This window comes from Rattus norvegicus, chromosome 1, assembly GCF_036323735.1.
Source record: "Rattus norvegicus strain BN/NHsdMcwi chromosome 1, GRCr8, whole genome shotgun sequence".
Lineage (NCBI taxonomy): Eukaryota > Metazoa > Chordata > Mammalia > Rodentia > Muridae > Rattus > Rattus norvegicus.
Window position 1 is genome coordinate 212964764 of NC_086019.1, and position 6414 is coordinate 212971177.

Below are 6414 nucleotides of genomic sequence, written 5' to 3' on the forward strand. Positions count from 1 at the left end.
TAGTCCCCACTCTGCTTAAAGAAAGCGACAGAACCTTACGGGTAACCTCGGAGCAAGGGGGAGGAACTCCGCAAGACAAAGCTGAGTATTTTAAAACCTGCAAGCAAAGTGGGACAGACCCAGCTCACTACTGGACTCCAGAATTCTGGAAGGAACACTGTGTAGGGAAAAAAGAGGACTCTGGTGTTGGAATCTGCTAATGCCAGGACTGCAGCAGGACAGAGGCCTAGAATGATGTACCAGGCCCAAAATTTGATCTGAGCCACTGTGCCTCAGGCTATTCCCACAAGAACCTCATACTCAGCCCAGAGTGAAGCTGGACACTTACAAAAACCCCTTGAATCCGGCATTGGAGGGGTTAATAGTCTGCTTTGCGTTAGCGCCTGCTGGGAGGGGTGTGGCTCACTAGAGGCTCCTGGGAAATGCAGTCCAGTCTCCCGGCCTGCAGTGCCCCTCCTGTCACTTACTGTCTGTGGTGACATCATGGTCTGTAGTTTAAAGGGACAGCCCTGGGATGCCAAAGCAAGGAGGGCAAAAGGCGCTTGCCACCCTGGAGCTGCCCCCATCCTAAGGCACACAACCTCCCGCCTCCTCTGGCCCCAAGATGTGCCCTGGAGAGTGGGGAGTTCTTGATCAAAACCCCATTGCTGGGTATGAAAGTCTCAGCTGTATTCCAAGAGTTTGGCATTCTGGCCAAAAGTTCCCAACCTGCAGTCCTGGACTCCAACACTCTATTTCCTACAGTAACTGTGAGATCTTTACCCCGAAGTTTTACCTGGGTGACAAACTAGTCCGTGCTGAGCATCGAGAATGAGAGAGAGAGAGAGAGAGAGAGAGAGAGAGAGAGAGAGAGAGAGAGAGAGAGAGAGAGAGAGAGAGAGAGAGAGAGAGAGAGAGAGAGAGAGAGCGCGCAATGAGGTTGGGGGATTGGGGTGCTTTTCAACCTCACCCATTTATGGACCCTGGTGATCACTTAGTGCTGCAAAGGAAGTCTGTATACCCAAGAAGTGCCCACTTGTAGAGCAACAAATGCAAGGCCTGTATTGAGGACACCGTTCAGTCGGCCTAGAATCTAGCACCTCAGTCCATGGATACCCAGAGACAGTTCTACGTTTGCTCAGAAATGGCAGATCCTGACTTCCTGTTTTGCTCTGCTCTTCATCTGCCAGACAGAACAGAAACCTCTAAACTACTACTTGACCCACCTCCAAGGCTCAGACATGGCTTCCCTCTCCTTACTCCCTACGAGTAAGCTGGGGAAGCCAGACCCACAGAGCCTCTTACCACCAGACCAGGACCCAGGACTAAGACAGGAAGAATGCCTTGCCTATGACAATATCGTGCCCTCCAGACTCTCTGGGCTGCAGTTTTCAGGTCCGGCTGACTGAAGACAACTGGCCGTGCCTGGCAGGGGCCTAGACGATGCAGGAAATAAAACTAGTGGAAGAAGTAGCTTTGGGATTCTTCGTTTTTGATGCTGACAGGTGACGCCTCACACAGGCTGGGCAAAAGCTCTACTACTGAGCTACATCCCTTGCCTCAGAAGTAGAATTTAAATTAACTTTCAACAGACATTGAAAGATAAAGGGGTCAGAAAACATCTTTTCTTATTATGTTTAAACTTGAGGGAGGGGTTTGTTTGTTTGTTTGTTTGTTTGTTTTTTTAAGACAGGGTTTCTCTATGAAGCCCTGACTGTCCTGGAACTTTCTCTGTAGACCAGCCTGACCCCGAACTCAGAAGTCCACCTGCCTTTGCCTCCCAAGTGCTGGGAATAAAGGTGTGTGGCACAATGCCCATTTCTTTGTAAACTCCTATTCTTAGCAAAGTTTCATTATATTTATTTATATCTCTCTGTACGCCTGCAATCCTATGTCATCCTTGCTCTCCTGGACTCACTGCTTGAAATTTGTGAGGGAATCCTCCTATTTTTGGCCATTCTTTACAATTTTGAGGTAAATGGTGGAGATTGGACCTCATTATGGAGACCAGGGTGGTCTCGAACTCACTGAGATCTGTCTTGTTTCTGTCCCCAATACAGGGATTAAAGGTCTAATATGCCACCACCATGCCCTGTGTACATACTTAAATAGTTTGTATTTTTTGAGCCAGGGTTTCTTTATGTAGCCCTGGCTTTTCCTGGAAGTCCCTATGTAGGCCAGGCCAGCCTGGAGTCCACAGAACCTTTCTCTGATTATCAAGTGCTGAGATTAAAGGTGCAGGACAGCCAGTTTGGTAGCCCAGGCTTACCTAAAGCTCACAATGTAACCCAGGCTGGTTGATTGACAGTCAATCCTCTGCTTCGCTTTCTCAGTTGCTGGGCTTGCAGATGTGAGCTACTACATTACATTATTAGTAGTAATTAATTTTTTTACCTTATTTATTTATAATTAATGTTTGTTTGTTTGTTTATAAATGGTCTCGGGTAGCCCAGACAGGCCTTAGCCTTTTTACGTTGCAGAGGGTAACTTTCAATTGATCCTTCTGCCTCCACTTCCCATGATTACAAATTAGCCATCACCAAGCCCAAATTATGCCAGGGGTCAAACCCAGGGCTTCACATGCTCAGCAAGTGCTTTACCAACTGAGCCACATTCCTAGCCCTAATCTTGTCCAGTGGTTACTATTATTGATTAAGTACACAATTGATGAATACAGGACTACCCAAGCCTGCCAAGGACAGATAGATCTCTTGATTCAGTCCATAAACATTTTCAAAATGGCTACTGCCGTCAATCTATCTCTTTGAATGGGGCCTCACAAAGTTTCTCACTTCTCTCGGAGACTCTCTAAAGGCCCTACTACATACTGAGCTGCCATGATGCCATTGTAGCGGAAAGGTGGAAGATGTGACCATAAAGAAGGCGAATCAAACAAAGAAACAAACAAACAAACGAATGAATGAATAAAATAAAAATAGAATCTTGGACTGGAGAGATGGCTCAGGGGTTAAGAGCACTGACTGCTCTTCCAGAGGTCCTGAGTTCAATTCCCAGCACCCACATGCTGGCTCACAACCATCTGTACAGCTACAGTGTATTTATATATAATAAATAAATCTTTAAAAACAAAAGTAGAATCTCCTGTTGGGCCTGAGGTAGCATGCCTGAAGCTCCACCACACCACGAGATAAATGACAGCAGAGAATTAGGAGTTCAAAGTCAGACTTGACTAGTTTTGAGCAGCCCAAACTGTCAGACCTGGTCTTGAAGCTCATAGATGAATAATTTGCACTTGGTTTTGGACCCCTGGACAAAAGACTGATTGATATAATATATATGATTTACTTATTTATTATATATGTGAATACATTATCACTCTCTTCAGACACACCAGAAGAAGGCATCAGATCCAATTACAGATGGTTGTGAGCCACCATGTGGATGCTGGGAATTGAACTCAGGACCTCTGGACGAACAGTCTGTACTCTTAACTGCTAAGCCATCTCTCCAGCCCTGAGGTACATATTTTACATACCAAAGCAGACCTGGCCTCTAGGTTCTCCCAGCAGCCCTCAGTTCCTTTCTGGCAGATGCCACTCAACATTGAACTTTCCATCCCAGAGGCTGGGCTGCCCTTCCCCAGAGGTTCTTGCCTATAAAATCCAGGCATTTTAGTCTCCCTCTTTCTCTCTCTGCTCTCTTCCCCCTCCCACTTCCCCAGCACCATGGTGACTCCCCTGGCTTCAATTCTTGGGGCCAGTGAACTCACCTGAGTATAGCTTCCCAATAAATCTGCCTTTAATATAATCTAATCTGGCTTGAATTGGTTCATTTCACAGATGGTAAGGAAATAACCTATCACTTACCAAGAGCTGAGAAGAAGCCAGGTCTCTGCCCCAAGCCAGGATTTTTACTTATGCCTGCTTCTACATAGTTTGTCTGTCTGACTGTCTGTTTATTTTTAAGAAAGGGTGTGGTGGGTGTCCTGGGTGGGAGGCAGAGGCAGGTGAGTTGAGGCCAGCCTGGTCTACAAAGTGAGTTCCAGAAAAGCCAGGGCTGTCACACACAGAGAGAAACCCTATCTTGAAAAACTAGAAAGACAAAGAGAAAAAGAGAAAGAGAGAGAGAGAGAGAGAGAGAGAGAGAGAGAGAGGGAGAGGGAAGTGAGGAGGAGAAAGAAAGGAAGGAGGAGAAAGAAAGGAAGAAGGAAAGGAGGAAAGGAGGAAAGGTGGAAAGGAAGAAAGGAAGAAAGGAAGGAGTGAGGGAAGCAAGAAAGAAAAAGAGGGGAAGGAATGGAGATCATCCCTAGCCCACCCAGGAAGTGGCTATGTAGTGGAGAATGACCTTCTAAGTTTCTATTCTCTTTCCCTCATCTCCCAAACTCTGGGGTTACGGGGGTGCACCACACACTTAGTTGATGCGGTGGTGGGGATTGGACCCAGGGAGGGCTTCGTGCTAGGCAAATCCTGTGCCAGCTGAGCTACACCTGCAGCCCCCATCTGCCAGGGCCCCTGAGACAGCGCTGAGCTCGCCAGACTCCTCCGAGCTGGCCTTTGGTGTTATACCGAGTCAACTCTCCATCAAAGCTAAACTAGAGCTTCAGTTACTCTGGGTGTCCGTGGAGAAAAGTTCGGCAGCCAACTCTGTACAACAGTGGAGGACAGACTCATTCTATAAATGATAGGAGATTAAATATTTTAGGCTTTATAGGCTTCTGTCTTGATTCCTGAACCCTGTCACTGTATCAGGACAGCGGCCCTAGACTACATTTAATAGTGTATGGGCACTGAAGTGAATTTTGAGAGACTTTTTTCATGTCAAAAACTATTATTTGTTGGGAGTTGGGAGAGACGGCTCAGTGGTTAAGAGCACTGTCTGTTCTTCCAGAGATCCTGAGTTCAATTCCCAGCAACCACATGGTGGCTCACAGCCATCTGTAATGAGATCCGATGCCCTCTTCTGGTGTGTCTGAAGATAGCGACAGTGTTCTCCTATAAGTAAAAAATAAACCAGAATACAAACAAACAAACAAACAAACAAACAAACAAAAACCCAAACCTGTTGTTATTCTTCTTTTCCTATGTCCCTAACCATTTAAGATCAGAAAAGTCCAAGAGGCAGGAGCATCACCACAAGTTCAAGGCCAGCCTCCTTTGTATGGTGGAGTTCCACATCAGCTAGGAAGACACTAGCCTCAAAACAACAAAACAAAAACTTAGAAGCCATCTTTAGCTGCCAGGCTGTAGGAAACAGGAGATCCCAGTTTGTGGGAAGTTGAATTATTGATTTTAGGATTAGAGATATAAAAGCCATTATTTCAGAGAGGGCCCCAACAGACCGCAGAAGGGAGGGACCCTAAATCTCCTGCTGTGCATTCTTTAGATAGGAATGGAAGAGGGGGGAAGAGAAGGCCTTCCTGGTGATGGGCTAGACAACCTTCACAATCCTATGTCCTAGCTCTTAAATTGGGAACAATAGCAAACAGTGAAAACGAGGACAGGGTTGCTCCTAAGTATGGCTGAGGAGAAGACCGGCGTACCTGTGGATGTGAGGACAAGTACAGCCAGAGCAGGAGGAGAGAGATGCAGGGCTGGAGAGGTTTAGGTGACAGGGTATGACAGAGTATGTCAGCCAGGATGACTCTGTACCATGTACTTATGAGTAGGGACTGAGGGAGCCCAAGAGGTTAGCATATACCTTGACAGACAGACAATAGGCACCAAAGACTTGATGAAAGACATAAGTCTTTGCCAGAAATAAGGAGAATGGCTCCTCTTAGCAAGTAGGAACTATCCCCCCACTAACGCAGGACAGGTTTCTCTGTGTAACCTTGCTGTTCTGAAATTCGCTTTGTAGACTATAGGCTAGTCTGGAACTCACTGGTCTGGTGTATGTCCCCAAGGGAATCCTGGCTTTGATCTAAATGCCAGACTTTGGGAAAAGGGGACCTGACAGAAATTTTAAAAAGGAGAGAAATGTGTGTGTGTGTGTGTGTGTGTGTGTGTGTGTGTGTGTGTCCGAGCCCGAGTTCATGTGAGAGAGAGAGAGAGAGAGAGAGAGAGAGAGAGAGAGAGAGAACACATCTGTCTTCAATCCCAGCTTTTAGAAGCAAAGGCAGATGCATCTCTCAATTCAAGGATAGCTTAGTCTACAGAGAATTCCAAGACAGCCAGCACTACACAGAGAAACTTTGTCTCGGAAAAACAAAAAAAAGAAGAAGGAGGAGGAAGAAGGAGGAGGAGGAGGAGGAGGAGGAGGAGGAGGAGGAGGAGGAGGAGGAGGAGGAGGAGGAGGAGGAGAAGAAGAAGAAGAAGAAGAAGAAGAAGAAGAAGAAGAAGAAGAAGAAGAAGAAGAAGAAGAAGAAGAAGAAGAAGAAGAAGAAGGAAAGAAGGAAAGAAAGAAAGAAAGGAAGGAAAAGAAAAAGTGGAAACAAATAGTGCCTCTTAGGGAGTTAATAAGAATGGATAAGATAAA